General features: G+C 40.0%; 1 long non-coding RNA gene across 1 annotated transcript in view; it reads right to left on the bottom strand.

Annotated features, from left to right (window-relative positions):
- Positions 1-170: 170 nt before the first annotated feature.
- Positions 171-19,847, bottom strand: part of LOC138360977 (uncharacterized) — a 197,579-nt gene continuing 177,902 nt past the window's right edge. Inside the window, exon 3 of the long non-coding RNA XR_011226737.1 lies at positions 171-358. This is a non-coding gene — a long non-coding RNA (uncharacterized lncRNA). The remainder of the gene's footprint in view (positions 359-19,847) is intronic.

Genomic DNA, 19,847 nt, shown 5'->3' with positions numbered 1-19,847 from the left:
AGGCGAAAAAGATTCATCATGAACCGGGACAATTACGGTGTTTGTATGGAAGCATGATATCTCGGTTACCAAGAGGCAACAGTTTACATGTATATTGCGACGGGTCGGTGGCGGAGGATGGCAGGGCAGGGTGTGGTGTCCTAATAAAGGATTATACGGAGTTTGGGACTGTGGACAGGATAATTGAACTCCGGCTTAGTAATTATATATCATCCACACAAGCTGAACTGCAGGCCATTCTGGCGTGTTTGGAGGAAGTACGTCATGACGACAAAAATGTTTTTGTATTTGTCGATAGCCGAGGAGCACTGGAGTCCTTAAACAGTCGAAACCCAGTCTTCATGTCTATAGTTGAGGACTGTAAGAGAAGAATAACTGAGATACAGCTGAAAGGTTATAGTGTGAAATTCATGTGGATTCCATCTCATGTTGGAATAGTGCTCAACGAGGTGGCGGATGACTTGGCCAAACGTGCCACATCAAAACCACAAGTTGACATTGAATGTGAATTCACAATGAGACAAATAAGAAGCAAAATCAGAAATATTCAGGCACAGGCGGGAGTGGAGAGGAGAGAGATAATGTATGAGAGTAGTCAAACCATGCAACACTACATGTATGTGAGTCAAAACACCCATTTCACTTATGGTAAAAGGAGAAATGCTTGGAGTGACTCTGTGTACATGCGGCTCAGGCTTGGGTACAAATATTACTGGGAATATGGTTTAGATGTTCATGATAATGACACGAGGTGTAAACTATGTGGTATGTTAAGGTCTCACACCCTGGCCCATTATGTTCTTGATTGTCCGTTGATTAATGTATATAGAAACACTGAGATAAGGACTGTTCCTGAACAAATAGCCTGGATGTGTCACAACGGAAAGGTTGATGATATTCTTGAGAGATATAAGAATTTTGCACCAAGATTGCAATATTTTGTTGAATTATCTGCATGTCTCTTGCAAATTGTCTATACAGTATACCTAGGTCATAAAAGTATTTGTGTGTACGTCTGATAACATACTCCTTGTGAAGGAGGAAATGTATATGTTTACCTCTCAGAATGTTTGGCAATATGTTTATTTGTGATGTGTGTCTATGTATATATTAACACGTTGTACTGAATGGGGTGAGAATAGCTTGAGCTACCGCATCCCTTTGTGTGTATTTTACCTCAACAAACTTATTTCAATTTCAATTTCAGCATTTACTGTGGCATTTAGAGCAAGAGGGTCAGGACTGGAGTAAATGAAGGTTGTGTCGTCAGCAAATAGAATTGGTTTGAGGTGTTGGGAGGCATTTGGAAGGTCATTAATGTAGATGAGAAAGAGGAGAGGGCCAAGTATGCTGCCCTGAGGAACACCAATGTTGATGGGTAGGGTGGGAGAAATTGAATTATTCACAGAAACATACTGGAGCCTGTCAGTAAGGTAGGATTTGAGGTATTGCAGGGAGTGTCCTTTGACTCCATAATGATGTAATTTAAGAAGAAGGTTTTGGTGGTTGACAGTGTCAAAAGCCTTACGCAGGTCCACAAATAACCCAACAGGGAACTCATTTTTATCAAGAGCTGTATGAATCGAGTTATCGAGTTAAGCATACTAATAAGTGCATCGTTAGTGCTTTATTTGGGTCTGAAGCCATATTGGCAAGGGCTAAGTATATTGTGTTTAGCTAGATAAGAGTAAAGCTGCTTATAGATTAGTTTTTCAAAAATTTTTGACAAGTTTGGCAGGATTGATATAGGTCTGTAGTTGTTGACATCTGTGAGATCACCACATTTGTGGACAGGCGTTACTCTCGCTTTTTTTAGAATATCTGGAAAGGTTTGGAGTTCAAGTGACTTGTTGAAGAGCAATGCAATAGCAGGGGCTAAAGATCTGGAGGCTTTTTTGTAAATTAGTGTTGGTATCTCCTCAAGGGCACTAGACTTGGTTTTAAAAGAAAGGATTATCTCATTGACGTCAGTGGAATTAGTAGGCTTTAGGTACAGAGACTGTGGATAGTAACGTACGTTTATATTACTTTGTTGGGTTGATTAGTTACACAGTGTTTAGTGAGTTTCATATTTATTTAGTAGTCCTGGATACAGCAGTGTCGTAGACGTTGAGTCGAAGCCTGGAGCAGAGCAGAGAGCTGAGTGTGGCCGGAGTCGTGGAGCTCTATGTGGGAGAGCGTGGCGGCTCGATTGAGAATTGTGAGTGTCTGAACTCGGGGAGCGAGAGCGTGGCGGCTCGATGCGGTCGTAGTCTGCTGTCTGCTCTGTGTCGAAGCTGTAGCGTCTTGGGTTGATTAGGACTGTACACGCCGAGTGCTACATTGTTGACTGTGGAAATTGAACTGGAAAATTGAAGAACATAGATAATAATTTATTTATTTATTTATTTATTTATGCATATACAAGAATGTACATAAGGAATGTGAGGATACAATTATGGTAATTACAGTCTTGTAAAGCCACTAGCACGCGCAGCGTTTCGGGCAGGTCCTTAATCTAAGAAAATTTTAAGGAGGTAAATACTTGCAAAATTTATAGACAAAAAAATGATAACAGATTACATGGAATGAAAAAAAAAAAAAAGATGAGAGAAAATTATAGGTACAGTATATTAAAGCACATAGGTAGCTATGATTGATTGCAATGACAGCTTAAAATGGTAGTTGACAACAAATTGGTAGGCACAATACAGCAGAAACAATATAAGATTGATTGCAATGACAGCTTGAATGGTAGTTGACAAAAATTGGTAGTCACAATACAGCATATGGCTAGCACATAAAAGAAGACAGCAATGAACACAATGATAAGGTTGTTTGATATTACATAAAAATTTGGAGATTGGGTACCACTAGGTACAGAGCAAATTTAAAGCTCAGTGTAGGAAACTAAATAGATGAAGTTAGGTACTTTTTGGTTTTGCTTTTAAATAAGGCAAAAGTTTTACAGTTTTTCAATTCACTAGGGAGTGAGTTCCATAGACTAGGTCCCTTAATTTGCATAGAGTGTTTACACAGATTAAGTTTGACCCTGGGGATATCAAAGAGATATTTATTTCTGGTGTGGTGATAATGGGTCCTATTACATCTGTCCAGGGAGAGTTTCAGAGCATGGTTTGCATTTAAGAACAGGGTTTTGTAAATGTAGTTGACACAAGAGAATGTGTGGAGGGAGTTAATATTTAGCAAGTTTAGAGATTTAAACAAGGGAGCTGAGTGTTGTCTGAAAGCAGAGTTAGTTATTATTCTGATAGCAGATTTTTGCTGTGTGATGATGGGCTTAAGGTGGTTTGCAGTGGTAGACCCCCATGCACAGATACCATAATTAAGATAGGGGTAGATCAGAAGTCGCCCAAGCAGCAGACCTTACGTCGACTGGGTGAGGGAGCTTAAGGTTCAGGGCTGAGCAGATTGGGGAGGTGGGGGGTGGGGGGGGTGGACAGGCCTCCTCCCGATTGTGCTTCAAATAACAGCCACCTACTGGAGAAAAAACCAGTGCCCCATAACAACACCGAGGGTCACCTCCCCCTCTAGGTCCACTGCACCTGCATTTGGTCGCCAAGGCTGAACCAACAGGCGTGCTTCAGGGGCGCGCCAGGTGTGCCACGGAGGGACCGTGGCGCGCCAACACAGACACAAACACTGTACCTTGTATGTTGAGAAGGGCAGGACGCCCCTGACGGGTCGCTCTGAGTCGTTGTCGATAGGGACTGGTGTAGGGTCCATGCTGGGGGAACAGTTGAGCGGGCTAAACTTCTGTATTTACGACTCGCTAAGCAGCAGTGAGCAGCGTTTTGTAAGTGAGCAGCTGCTTGCTTGACGGGAAGAGGGGCCACACAGTCTGCACGCCGAGCTTTATAACCTCGGCACGTTGCGTGCACAGCTTGGGCGGTTAAAGTCAGCTTCCAGACATACGTTTTCTCTTCCCTCAGAAAACCCACCGTTTTTGGGAAAAACAGTGTTCTTATCTACAAACAGCTCTATTCCTACCTCGTAAAATTCGACATACTCAGCCCCTGCCAGTTTGGCTTCCGGTCCCAAAAGAGCACCAACGATGCAATCATTAATCTCCTTGACGTAATCTACTCAGCCCTTGACAAAAATGAATTTCTGATTGGACTCTTCATTGACCTAAGAAAAGCCTTTGATACTGTTAATCACAACTACCTCTTACTTAAACTCCATCATTATGGAATCAGAGGCCTTGCTCTGGACTATATCCAATCCTATCTTAGTGACAGACACTAATGTGTAACCATCAATGATACAACTTCTTCCACTCTACCAATAACCGTTGGAGTGCCACAGGGCAGCATCTTAGGACCTCTTATATTTCTTATATATATCAATGATCTGCCTATTGTCTCTAATATTCTTAAACCTATACTGTTTGCTGATGATACTACTCTCATCTATTCAGACTCCAACCCACATACACTAAACAATGTTGTGAATAATAAATTAAAAAAAGTCAACTTATGTCAACTAACAAACTAACACTAAACATAGAAAAGACCTACTACATCTTATTTGGAAGCAAATCATCGAGTGCAATTCAGCTACAGATAGATAACATTAACATTAGTAATAAAAATGATGGAAAGTTTCTTGGCTTATTCCTAGACAAGAGACTCAACTTCAGCACCCACATTCAACACATAACTAAGAAAGTCTCTAAAACAGTTGGTATACTCTCTAAAATCAGATATTATGTTCCTAACTCTGCTCTCCTCTCACTATATTATGCACTAATCTATCCCTATCTGAATTATGGTATCTGTGCATGGGGGTCAGCCACTGCAAACCACCTTAAGCCCATCATCAACCAGCAAAAATCTGCTATCAGAATTATAACAAACTCTGCTCTCATACAACACTCAGCTCCCTTGTTTAAATCCCTTAACATGCTAAATATTAACTCCCTCCACACATTCTCTTGTGTCAACTACATTTACAAAACCCTGTTCTTAAATGCAAATCCTGCTCTGAAACTCTCCCTGGACAGATGTAATAGGACCCATTATCACCACACCAGAAATAAATATCTCTTTGATATCCCCAGGGTCAAACTTAATCTGTGTAAACACTCTATGCAAATAAAGGGACCTAGTCTATGGAACTCACTCCCTAATGAATTGAAAAGCTGTCAAACTTTTGCCCCATTCAAAAACAAAACCAAAAAGTACCTAATTTCATCTTCGTAGTTTCCCACGCTGAGCTTTAAATTTGCTTTGTATCTAGTGTTACCAAATCTCCCAATCTTTATGTACTTAATCCAAACAACTCTATCATTGTGTTCATTGCTGTCTTCTTTTTATGTGCTTTTGGGCAAGCTATATACAATACAATACAATACAATACAATACAATACAATACAATTTTATTTAGGTAAGGTACATACATACAATAAATATTTACAAGGATTGTTTAACTTATAGGTATAGCTAGTACATACAATGCCTAAAGCCACTATTACGCAAAGCGTTTCGGGCATGATAAACTTAAATGACAAGCTTAATACTAATTGAGCATAATGAGTAGAATGAAAACAAGAAATGAAAACATAGATGAAAAAGCAGCACAAATACAATTATGTCGACAAACAGCGCTCTTTAAAGAAAAAAACAGACATTGGTTGACAATAGAAGGGTAAGGTAGGTTACAGGGAATTTATTAGGTATAGCTTCGCTTTTAACTTAAACTGGTTGAGAGAGGTACAGTCTTTTAACATGGTTGGGAAGGTCATTCCACATTCTGGGCCCCTTGATTTGTAGAGCATTTCTAGTTTGATTAAGTCGTACTCTAGGAATATCAAAACTGTATTTATTTCTGGTGTGATGCTCATGGGTTCTGATACAACCTTCTATGAAGCCTTTGAGATCAGGATTGGCATTATAGTTTAGCGTTTTATATATGTATAATACACATGAGAGAATGTGCAGTGACTTAATGTCTAACATATTCAGAGATTTAAGTAGGGGTACCGAGTGATGTCTGGGGCCAGAATTGGATATTGTCCTAATAGCAGCTTTGTGTTGAGTAATTAGAGGACGTAAGTGATTTTGGGTAGTAGAGCCTCAAGCACAAATACCATAGTTGAGATATGGATAGATAAGGGAGTAATAGAGAGTCACCAGGGCAGGGCGTGGTACATAATATCTGATCTTAGAAAGAATGCCCACAGTTTTTGAAACTTTTTTTGATATGTTTAGAATGTGTCCCTGGAAATTAAGCTTGTGGTCAATGAGAATGCCAAGGAATTTGCCATCTAATTTGTTACAAATTTGGGTATTGTTTATTTTGAGATTTATTTGATTAGAGGATTTATTGCCAAACAGAATATAAAAGGTTTTGTCAATGTTAAGGGTGAGTTTGTTGGCAGTTAGCCACAGATGGACTTTATTTAGCTCAGTATTTACTGTGGCATTTAGAGCAAGGGGATCAGGACTGGAGTAAATGAAAGTTGTGTCGTCAGCAAATAGAATTGGTTTGAGGTGTTGGGAGGCATTTGGAAGGTCATATACTGTATTGTGCCTACTAATTTTTGTTAACTACCATTCAAGCTGTCATTGCAATCAATCTGAGCTACCTATGTGCCTTAATATACCTACAAATTTTTCTCATCTTTTTTTCTTGCTATGTATCTGTTATCATTTTTATAAATTTTGCTAGTATTTACCTACTTAAAATTTTCTTAGATTAAGAACCTGCCCGAAACGCTGCGCGTACTAGTGGCTTTACAAGAATGTAATTACTATGCTATGTATCCTCACAATCCCAATGTACCTTTTTGTATATATAAATAAATAAATAAATAAATATATAACACTGCAAACCAGCATGACAGGGCGGAGCTCATCGAAACCTTTCAAATACTAAACAATTTGGACGATGTCGATCTGGACACTTTCTTCAAAAGGTCAGATTCTCGGGTTCGAGTTCAACAAGCCACAATGTAGGACAGAAAACAGGAGATGCTCTTTCACCTCTATGTTGTAAACCCATGGAACCGTCCACTCGCTGAAGAGTAGGTAAGGTAAACGCCAAAACTCTACTGGGTTTTAAAATACAGATAGAAAAGATTATCTGGGCAAATGGATGGAACCTTTGACAAGCCGCCAGCTTCCTGTCCTCGTCGAGGTCACTAGTATTAGTGGCTCTCGGGTAATATGAAGTACACTTAACGTCGGCAAAGATCAGTAACCAAAGAAAATGGGAAGAGCAACGTGGCGGGTAAGCGAGCGAGCGAGTGACGTCATCACAACAAAGGTTGCTATAGACGTCTCCACGACTGGTGAAGTTCGCCTGTCTTAACGACCTGTGTCCACAATACCCGCCAAATTGTCCCTCCCACAGTACTCTCAGGACACTTATGGCAGTGTAAGTGTGTAGTGAGGCCACACCACTGAAGACATTGAGGATATACCACGAGGGAGAGACAAAACTGTTGAAGGAAGGAGTCACTGGCTCCACCTGACCACCTTGTTCCTCGCACTCTCATCATCCTCCGTAAGTACTGGAGTACTTTCTGCTCCACCATTGTCTTACACCTCAACATGCAATTGTTGGGGTCTGGAAATAGGCCTATGGCATTGTTGGGTTGTGGAAATAGGCCTATGGCATTGTTGGGTTGTGGAAATAGGCCTATGAAATTGTTGGGGTGTGGAAATAGGCTTATGACATTGTTGGGTTGTGGAAATAGGCCTATGGCATTGTTGGGGTGTGGACATTGCCTATCGAATATGATATTTTTTATAATTTATAATAATATATAATAATAATTTATATATAATAATAATAATACGAAAATCCACTGGGACTGTGTGGTGTTGCAAACCCACGACCTAGGCATTGCCAGCCGCATACTCTACCACTGTACCACCACAGACTTCCTAAAAGTCTTGCAATCAGATTTCTACTGATATCACAGGAAGTCTGTGATATCCTGATATCACAGGAAGTCTGTGATATCCTGATATCACAGGAAGTCCTGAAGCCAGTCCAAGTTTTACTTAAGACCCCTAAGCACTCAGGTGAAGGGGTGCAGTATTGTAGTTGAACACTGTACGCCCATCTTCAGATACACAGAAAATCGCACTAAGGAGATATACATCAATGAACGAACCATTGGGGCTGTGAGGTGACACAAACATTGCAGGTTCGCATCGCCTCACAGCCCGAGTGAATTTTCTCATTGATGTATATCACGTTAGTGTGATTTTGTGTGTGTAAATAATAATAATAATAATATTATTATTTATTCAAAAGATTGTGTGTACAAAGAACATAAGAGTAATAAATGAATAAATCTACAAGGGCCGTGATGAGGGTTCGAACCTACATCCAAGAAGATCCCAGACGCTCCTTAAACATTTAACTGTGCCAACCAAGAATACTCGGTTTGCCAACTGAGAAAGCGCGTTTTGATTTTTTCGTACCCATTCTAAATGTGTGCGAGGTTGGTTGTGTACGAAATGGACTCTTAGGACCTCTAGTGAGAGGTAGCCATCGTGGAAAAAATTCCCCTTATGCCCTAAGGCTGCTGGCTGGGTTAGTACTGAGTGAGCAACCATGAGTGGTGCACGTGCCTCGGGCTCCCAAACACCTGTCCGACGCGGAGTTGAAAGATCGCGCTTTGTCGGTGAAATTCAAACCTTAATGTTTGAAGAATATAAGGGTTATAATATTTGTGAAGCTAGGTGCAATAAGGACCTAACACAAAGGTCAGATGCAAGTGATACAGCACCTATGAGGACAATACAGCGAGCGTATCCAGTTGTAGCTCTGAGCGCCACCCTTGCCCACCTATGCTATCTCCAATTTATTTAGATGATACATAGATGAATCGTTTTCTGCGTTCAGTGATGATGCATCTGATACAAGTAGCATAGATAAACAGTGTTAGCGGCTTCCATGGTGGTGTTTTCCATAGATATTTTAAAGAATAGCTGAATCTCTTCTTTACTGACGGACACTCTTTGAGGCTGGCTGAATCTCTTCCAGACTGACGGACACTCTTTGAGGCTGGCTGAATTTCTTCCTGTGTGGGACCTTACAAGGCGATCTTTTCACGACTACCTTACAAATTGATCTTTTCCTGTAATCTTTGCAAGACTACCTTACATTTTACAAGCTTGGCTACAAACCACCTACAGGTACTAATGCCAAGGGTGTGCATGAGTGCGTTATTTGCAAGCACACAGAACAAAGAAACAGGAAGCGAAAATCTATCTGTACCTGGTGCAACGAGAGCGAAGTCGCACTGTGTACCCTGGACTACTTTGTTGATTATTACTCACTTCCGAAGTACTGAGTGTGTAATACAGTGTGTTACTGTGTAGTGTGTGAAACTGTACATATTGTAATTTTAGTGAATTTTTAACAAGTAATATTGCGACAATAAACATTTATTTTGGACACATTGCTGACACATGTATCACAGTTCCACGGAACATTATGAACTTTCTACTGTATACATATGGTAAAGAATACAAATATGCATCATATACGATAAAAAAAGCAAATAAATCCGCATTGGAAATACATAAAACAGATAATTGAAAATATATTTGTGCCAACATCTGGTGCTTGAATGGCCCGCGCGACCGTGTCTGGGCGTGTCACGCACGGGCGACCAGCCCCTGATGACATCACAACGCACCTTGTCCACGTCCCCAGAGGCAAAGTAAGAGGAATTTGGTACTTATTTTTACATAGACATGTTCAGGGAAGGGAATTTATCATTTTACGAAGAAAAAAGAATTTTTGGGGAACACTTTATTTCATGCGCACAGGGGGGAATTTCACAATAAACTTGGCGCAGTATGGTGGTTAATCGACTGAGCTACGACATGGATAAGAATTACAACCAAGAAATCAACTTGACCTACCACGGATCCTGCAGTCTCTCCGAGACACAAACTAGGTTTTTACACAATTCCCCCATGCACCTGAGCTCTGTCAATAAGCTTGTTCTACCTCTTCACCCTTACTTCATTATACACGCTCGGACGTAGATTTGAACCCTCGTCATGGCTCTTGTGGATTTGTTTTGTTCATTTCAAACTTGAAATGAAACAAACAAACAAACAAACAAACTCATTTCAAATTTGTTCATATCAAACCTACCCGTAGTATCAAAAATATTTGAAAAAATTATCTACAAACAGCTGTACTCCTACCTCGTAAAACTCGACATACTCGGCCCCTGTCAGTTTGGCTTCCGCTCCCAAGAGAGTACTAACGACGCAATTAATAGTCTCCTTGATATAATTTACTCAGCCCCTGACAAAAATGAGTTTCCGATTGGACTCTTCATTGACCTGAGAAAGGCCTTTGATACTGTTAATCACAACTACCTCTTATGTAAACTGCATCATTATGGAATCCGAGGCCATGCCCTGGATTATATACAATCCTATCCTAGTGATAGACACCAATGTGTAGCCATCAATAATATAACCTCTCCCACTCTACCAATAACCATTGGGGTGCCACTGGGCAGCATCTTGGGATCTCTCCTATCTCTTATATACATCAATGGTCTGCCTGATGTCACCAACATTCTGAATCCTATATTGTTTGCTGATGATACTACCCTCATCTATTCTAACCCCAAAACACATACACTAAATAATGCTGTTAATAATGAACTAAAAAAAAAGTCCACTTATGGATGTCAACCAACAAACTAACACTTAACATAGAAAAGACCTACTACATCTTATTTGGAAGCAAATCAACAAATGCAATTCAGCTTCAGATAGACAATGTTAACATTAATAATAAAAATGATGGAAAGTAACTAAGAAAGTCTAAAGTCTAAAGTCACATAACTAAGAAAGTCTCTAAACAGTTGGTATACTCTCCAAAATCAAATACTATGTATCTAACTCTGCTCTCATCTCACTATATTATACACCAATCTATCCCTATCTTAATTATGGTATCTGTGCATGGGGTTCAACCACTGCAAACCACCTCAGGTCCATCATCCCCCAGCAAAATCTGCTTTCAGAATAATAACAAATTCTGTTTTCAGACAACACTCAGCCCCCTTGTTTAACTCCCTAAACATGCTAAACATAATCTCACTCCACACATTCTCTTGTGTCAACTACATTTACAAACCCTGTTCTTAAATGCAAATCATGTTCTGAAACTCTCCCTGGACAGATGTAATAGGATCCATTATCACCACACCAGAAATAAATATATCTTTGATATTCCCAGAGTCAAACTTAATCTGTGCAAACAATCTTTGCAAATAAACTGACTTAGTCTATGGAACTCACTCCCTAATGAATTGGAAAGCTGTCCAACTTTTGTGTCATTCAAAAACAAAACTAAAAAGTACCTAATTTCATCTTCACAGTTTTTTGCCTTGTTGCTTTAAAATTGCACTGTATCTAGTGCTACCCAATCTCCCAATCTTCATGTACCCAATCCAAACAACTTTACCATTGTGATCATTGCTGTCTTCTTATATGTGCTTTCAATTTGCTGTATGGTGCCTATTAATCTTCGTTTAAATTACCAATCAAGCTGTAAATGCAATCAAAATGAACTTTAATATACCAATGTGCTTTAATATTCCTACTAATCTCTCTCATCTCATTTTTTTTCTTTCTTGCAATGTATCTGTTATCATTTTATTAATTCCGCTAGAATTATCCTACTTAAAATTATCTGTTAGATTAAGGACCTGCCCGAAATGCTGTGCGTACTAGTGGCTTTACAAGATTGTAAATACCATGCTATGTATTCTCACAAACCCAATGTACCTTCTTGTATATAAATAACTAAATAAATAAATAAATAAATAAATTTGATGCATCACACTATTGTGATTTCTATGTGTAATAAGAGTATTGTTCAATTGAAGGGACAGCAGTTACACATACTGTACTAATGAAGCCACTATTACGAAAAGTGTTTCGGGCAAAATTAATAGTAATATAGAAATTTTTTAATTAATGTTGTGACGGGGTAAAACACTTAATATTATAAGAGAAGTAAGTTAACAAAATGAGAATGTTCAAGGAAAATAAAAAATTAATACAAAGGTGATACATAAGGATGGCAAGCATTTATTTATTTATTTATATACAAGAAGGTACATTAGGGGTTAAGAGAGAACATAGAAATGAAGTTGATTTTACATTCTTGTAAAGCCATTAGCACGCATAGAGTTTCGGGGAAGTCCTTAAACTAACAGATAATTTTAAGTAGATAATTTACAGTAAAATTGACAAAAAATGTGTACAGGTACTTTACAGCCTTACTTTACAGGTACAGAGTATAGTCAGAGTACTGGCATAGATTATTACATTATGGAGTCAGTAGTTCTAACAACAGTACAGTAGTTTATTTACATTAATTACAGAATGGAAATACAAGGTGTAATTTAGAACTGCTCCTCATGACATTTTCTTGGAACATATCAGAACATAGAGTAACATAAACATACTATAATTTAAGGTTAATGAGGCCAACACTTACAAATAACCAAGATCATAAAGGACACGAGTAAACACTTTATCAAAGAAATGCATGAAATTAAATGACATTAAATGTAGACAGTAAATGTAGAAATTATATGAGTAATACAGTGTGCCCTCGCTTGAACGAACTATATGGGGGCGTAGCCGATTCATTTCAGTGTGGAATTCATTCCATCAATCCGGCCCCAGCATCCCCCCTCCCCCCCCCCCCAAAAAAAAATAAAATTAATAATACATATGCCAGTACACATTTGCCTTTTGAAAAATTTAAATAACCAAGAATTTGAATTGCAATGAAATAAATTGATATTGCACATTACAGTACTGTACTTACCCTACCAGTTGAGTTTTGTAGTGCAAACTTTGTTAGCCTTAATATCCTGAGAGTGCCACACATATGAATATAAATTGTTTAAAGAACAGTAACTTTTCAAAAAAATGTACATTATACACTAGAGTATGTACATAAAGTACAGACCACTAGAATCACACTACTGCAGTACACGTATATCACTTGAACTACACTTTGTACATTTAATGTCATTAGAACTGTGCTGTACTCCCAGGTAAGTTATCGCTAGTGCTGGGTGCTTGTCTAGAGGCCTGGACATCCTCAGCAGGTGAGTCCTTGCTAGTGCTGGGTGCTGGTCCAGTTGCCTGAGCATCCTCAGAAGGTGAGTCCTTGCTAGTGCTGGGTGCTGGTCCAGTTGCCTGAGCATCCTCGGAAGGTGAGTCCTTGCTAGTGCTGGGTGCTGGTCCAGTTGCCTGGGCATCCTCAGAAGGTGAGTCCTTGCTAGTGCTGGGTGCTGGTCTAGTTGCCTGAGCATCCTCAGAAGGTGAGTCCTTGCTAGTGCTGGGTGCTGGTCCAGTTGCCTGGGCATCCTCAGAAGGTGAGTCCTTGCTAGTGCTGGGTGCTGGTCTAGTTGCCTGAGCATCCTCAGCAGGTGAGTCCTTGCTAGTGCTGGGTGCTGGTCTAGTTGCCTGAGCATCCTCAGAAGGTGAGTCCTTGCTAGTGCTGGGTGCTGGTCCAGTTGCCTGAGCATCCTCAGAAGGTGAGTCCTTGCTAGTGCTGGGTGCTGGTCCAGTTGCCTGGACATTCTCAGGAGGTGAGTCCTTGCTAGTGCTGGGTGCTGGTCCAATTGCCTGGGCATCCTCGGATCGTGAGTCTTTGCTAGTGCTGGGTGCTGGTCCTGTAGGCCTACTGTGAAACCGTACCAAAAACTTTTGAATCTTAGTTTGTTTCTTTGTTATGAGCTTCATTATAATATCTTTCATGTCCTTTCGGTGCAGGTAATAATCTGTCAGTTCTTCATTATCAGTTACAGCAACCAAATCAAGCAGATCATTAACCTTTTGCAATGATGCAGCACATGAAATAGATAACACACTTTCATCTTCCTCTTCTACATCCTCATCATTATTACCAGTAACACACTGGATAATCTCATTATCAGTTAATTCACCATAACCTGGATCATCAGCATCATTATTTAACCCTGCATTCACATCAGAAAGTTGCAAATCTTTCTCACATGCATCTCTGAATGTCTCAAAAATCGCATTATCAAAGCCCTCAAAATCATAGTTATCTTCGTCTTTATTCTAACCAGGTACCGGACTCAGAATTTTATTCCATGCATTCTTTAATGTGGTGACCTTCAACTCGCTCCATTCCTTGGCCTAGTTGTAAATTGCATCTTTAATTGAATATTTCTTGAAATTTTCTAGTGTTCTACTAGCCTTCTTATCCTTATTAGGCATCTCGTCTTCCTCAGAGAGCAGAACTTCCATAATATCTGAATTCATAGCTCTTTTATAAAGCCTTTGAGAGCATAGATAACCCCTAATCCATAGGTTGTATTACAGATGTAGTGTTTGGTGGTAAAGCCATACATGTTATTTTGCCATCAGGCGATGTTAATTTAGCAATGGGGGTGAGCTGGGGCATTGTCAGTCAACAGCATTGCCTTTACCTCAGCAGGATGAATTCTACACATATTGATCTGCTGCTTTTTTACTTCTTTACAAAAGTGATTCTGGAACCAATCCTCAAAAATAATCTGTGTGAACCAGGCATTTTTTGTGTTGTAGTAGATGACAGGTAATCTGTTTATGCAGTTTTTCAATGCTCTGAGGTTGGCAGATTTCCCAACAATTGCGCACTTTGTTCGGTGACTGCCATCTGCGTTACAGCACAATAATGCTGAAATTCTTTCCTTCTTTACCTTACAACCAGGAATACTCTTCTCAAGCCTGAACGATAATGTGTTTCTTTGAAGGCATTTCCAGTTAAAGCCTGTTTTATCTGCATTGTACATTTAAAACCAGCTTAGATTATTAGATATCATGTGCTGAAAAAGTTTATGCTTATATGCATTAGCCACTTCCAACACCTGCACTTAATGCATCGCCACAAATTTTCTTGTTAATGATGCCATACTCTCTTTAAATCGACATACCCATTCAATGCTAGCCTTGAAATTGTCTATGTTTAACTTTACAGCAAGTCTTTCAGCTGCATTTCTAATAGAATCAACTGAAACAGCAATTCATTTCGCACGATGTTGCGTAAATCATTTAAATACATAAGAGTCCAAATCCGTATAATCAACAGGCTTCAATGTTTTCCTGTTGCCTATTGTATGAGTTTGAGCAAAGAATTTCTTAATATTATCCTTTTATTTTATATCACAAACTGTACCTTTACCGATGTTGAATTCTTGGGCGAGTCGAGTGACAGAGTATCCACACTCTGCATTCTCTATCAAGTCAACTTTCTGATAAATTGACAAATGTTTTCTCTTGTTTTATACCTTCAATACCATGAATGCTGCTCTGAGACATCTTGACAGATTAAATGAGTTCAAACAGTAAAAATTTTTCAAATTTATCACGAAAATCCTTCGCGTGCGAGCCCGACACTTTTACCCCAGGAAGAGGAGAAGCACATGGTGCCAGCCATCTCATCCAGGCCCAATGCGTTGACATGACCTGTGCTTATTTTATAGGAATACTTAAAATTTGATGTACATATTGACTGTTGACCAGACCACACACTAGAAATTGAAGGGACGACGACGTTTCGGTCCGTCCTGGACCATTCTCAAGTCAATCGACTTGAGAATGGTCCAGGACGGACCGAAACGTCGTCGTCCCTTCAATTTCTAGTGTGTGGTCTGGTCAACATGCTTCAGCCATGTTATTGTGACTCATCGCCTGCATACATATTGACTGTTACAAATTGTTTTATTTAAAATATTATTGTTATAATTAGTGAAATATTGTTAGTTTTGAAGTTTTATGCATTATATACAGTATAGTTCTGTATTAACCCTTAAGCTGTGCATGGCATACATATACGACAGGACCTGATGGCAAAGTTCAATTTCTCAAAATTGCTCTAATGCTTTCCAATTTTTTTGTGCATACTAGCAAATCCTGCAACTTTGTCTAAATGATCACAAACGTAACTCAAAAAATAAGAAAATAAAAAATAATTACTGTATAAAATTGAATATTGAATACTTCAGATTTCGAGGTCAGCTGCAAAAATATATACTATCACCAATTGTTCATTTGGTGTTATTATGCTCTCAGAATAGTATATGATCTTCATTTTCATAGATTTAGAATATATGTTTTCAGTTTAGTTTACTGTAAAAAAAATCGTCAATGTGGCATTTGAATTATGCGTCAAATTTAGAAAAAAATTGATAACTACAAACGTTTAGGGTCTGTGAAAAATCCATTCTAATAGGATTGTAGAACAGACAACTGTGCACATTATTTGTAACAATGGTGAGAATCAGTCCGGGCGGTGGTGGATGATGACAAGACCACACACTAGAATATGAAGGGACGACAACGTTTCGGTCCGTCCTGGACCATTCTCAAGTTGATTGTGATGAGGAAGTAGAGACAGGCAATAAATAGGCACGAGAGATGAGGAGCAAAGTAAGGTGTAGTAGAGGGGCTAGTTGTAGGAACTGCAGAGGGCCTATTGGCCCATACGAGGCAGTTCCTATTATAACCACCGAAAGAGAAGGAGAAAATAATGAGAAGAGGAAAGCAAGGGAACGTAGGAGAAGACAATGAACAGAAAAAAAAGAGAGAAAAAAGAAAGAAAGGAAAGAGAAAGGTAAATGGAAAGGGTAAGCTTATGTAAGGTCACGTTTGTTAGAAAGATTAGAGCATTTGAGTATATACTGTGAAAGGGAAGAGTCCACAGCAACAAAGCCAGAACTCAAGTTCATGTTGGGTACATTGTGTATTAGAGCCGATTCAACAAGACGGCGTTTGTGTAGAGTAGAGGCAGGAAAAATTATTTTGGAGGAAGACCAATCAATGGGATGATTAGAATCCCTCACATGGTAGAAGAGAGCATTGTTAGTGTCTGCAGACTTAACACTTCACTGGATATGTGGGCCTGCGGGCCGCTACAAGCAACAGCCTGGTGGATCAAACGTTCACAAGTCAAGCCTGGCCTCAGGCCGGACTTGGGGGAGTAGAAGAACTCCCAGAACCCCATCAACCAGGTATCAGTCAGAAACTGAATTTTTTGAAGCTGACTCAAAGTTTGAGATAATTGAAGTTGAAGTTATCAACAATGAATAAGGTAGTTCTAATTCATTAATTTACTTATATGTTTTAATAAACGTTGTTTGGCATTCGTACTCGAATATGTGAAAGTTGTAGATCAATATGTGTTGAAATGATGTTAAGAAAAAATAACCCCCCAAAAAACTAAATATAGGGAAAATTATAATGATTTAGAGGATAAAAATGTATACTTTATAAAAGTGATAAAGCCCTAATCTGGTCCCTAATCATCAAAACCGCCTAAAGAGAAAAAGAAAATAGAATTTTAAATCTGTGAAAAACTCAGTCAAAAAAAATTCAAAGTCCCAAGTTCTGCCAGTTGTGACTGATTTATTAGGTGACTAATTTCATTCTATCTTGACATAGTTAGGGGATGGGTATGCACTCTCCAGGATGTAGAGGTTACAACAAAATGAGATAATAAACAAAGAAGACAAAAAAAAATGGACATTGGTGAAAGTAACAGATATTAACATTAGGCAATGCATTTTTATGATATTTAATAAAATAGAGCATGATAACATACTCATTATTATTGGTATTATGATGTATTACTCAGCAATGCTATACAGACACCAGCTGCATATCTACTTTGAGGACACTTCTTGCTACTATTCTTCTTCTTTGTACATTGGACAAGTGCTTGCATCTCTTTATTACTGCATTATCCCTGAGTTCCAGTTAATAGGAGCTGTTCTCCTTATCAACAAAATGTTCTCATTTTTAAAAAAAATTGTCTAAAATACATTTCTGAACATAATGGGATGAAACTTTCATGACACTTAAGCCAATAAGTTGGAGATTTGTTTAACATTTAATATTAATTTTCACATAATTCAAATATTTTTTTCCTAGCCCCAGCTTTTACAGCCTAGGCTGTAGCAGCTTAAGGGTTAATGCATGTGGTTTGTATTACGTAGGCTGTTAGAGAGGGAGGGGAGGCAGCCGAGAACCTGCCCATACCCCCTTCCCCTTTCCTGCCCCACCCTCCTTATTCCTGCCCACCCTCCTTACTCCTGCCCACCCTCCATACTCCTGTCCACCCTCCTTACTCCTGCCCACCCTCCTTACTCCTGCCCACCCTCCTTACTCCTGCCCACCCTCCTTATTCCTGCCCACCCTCCTTACTCCTGCCCATCCTCCTTACTCCTGCCCACCCTCCTTACTCCTGGCCACCCTCCTTACTCCTGCCCACCCTCCTTACTCCTGCCCACCCTCCTTATTCCTGCCCACCCTCCATACTCCTGTCCACCCTCCTTACTCCTACCCACCCTCCATACTCCTGCCCACCCTCCTTACTCCTGCCCACCCGCCTTATTCCTGCCCACCTTTCTTACTTCTGCCCACCCTCCATACTCCTGTCCACCCTCCATACTCCTGCCCACCCTCCATACTCCTGCCCACCCTCCTTACTCCTGCCCACCCTCCTTACTCCTGCCCACCCTCCATACTCCTGCCCACCCTCCTTACTCCTGCCCACCCTCCTTACTCCTGCCCACCCTCCATACTCCTGCCCACCCTCCTTACTCCTGCCCACCCTCCTTACTCCTGCCCACCCTCCTTACTTTTGCTCAAAGTACAATACCTAAAAAATATTATTAAATTTTTCTAAAAATGTACTATGTTTTGGTGGGAAAAATTTAGTCATAGAAACCTTAAATTTGTTTTATTTTGCCTAATAGGTAATACTGCTTCCATCTCTGCTCGGCTCCCAAGGACGATAGCAGACACAACTTCTGCCCATTAATGATGGTAAGGACAATTTTATTCTTACTGTACTACCAGTGTGTGTGTATGTGTATCATATTGTTATTAACTAGTGATGGTAAGTATATTTATTATGTTGCCATTAACTAGTGATGCTGAGCGTATTAACCCTTTAAGTGCGCAACACATCATATGATGGGTTAAGTGACTTGCAGTAACTTGTGCTCCACATCATATGATGCATTGGAGTACCGCGCAAGATTTGAAAGGCCCGCGGGTAGAGGGGACTCCCATACGCTGCTTAGGGGTTATAGTAAACAGACACCATTTTGTAAAAAAAAATCCAGCTCACGCTACCATCGCGTGGGAGGCATCAGTTACCCAGCAGCCACCATGTCGAGCGCACGGCCGAACGCTTGTCGGGCGCGCACCACGCAATCACTCGTCCAAGAGCAAATAACCAGTGAATTATTTTCTGATGGTGAGGAAAGTAATTTTGATAACTGATATTGATAAAGACTACACACAATTGACCGATGATAGTAGCACTGACAGTGAAAATGAGATACAGCCGCCTCCCATGGCGAGGCCTATACTGTATGCTCACCCATACCACTTAGCCCAGTGTCTACTCCAATTCACCCTCGACCACACAGTTCATGTGATTATTTAGAGTCTGAGGATATTTTCGGTAACAAGTCAGAGGAAGGTGACTCTTTTTCTGGTTTTAGTGAAGTGGAATCAGAACATAGTGTTACCGAGCCTGGTGCCAGTACCAGTGGTGTTACTGGGCAAGAATTTGTTACGTCAGCAGTGTCTCGCCCAGCCAAGCGCCGCCGCATGGAACACGCCGCCGAGGCACCAAGAGTAGTGTAGTGATGGTGATGTTCTCGGGTAGTGTACTCACCTAGTTGTGCTTGCGGGGGATGAGCTCTGGCTCTTTGGTCCCGCCTCTCAACTGTCAATCAACAGGTGTACAGGTTCCTGAGCCTATTGGGCTCTATCATATCTACACTTGAAACTGTGTATGGAGTCAGC

The sequence above is a fragment of the Procambarus clarkii genome, unplaced genomic scaffold (assembly GCF_040958095.1).
Source record: "Procambarus clarkii isolate CNS0578487 unplaced genomic scaffold, FALCON_Pclarkii_2.0 HiC_scaffold_137, whole genome shotgun sequence".
Taxonomy (NCBI): Eukaryota; Metazoa; Arthropoda; class Malacostraca; order Decapoda; family Cambaridae; genus Procambarus; species Procambarus clarkii.
The sequence above is the reverse complement of the archived record's forward strand: the minus strand, read 5'-3'. Positions and strand labels throughout refer to the sequence as shown.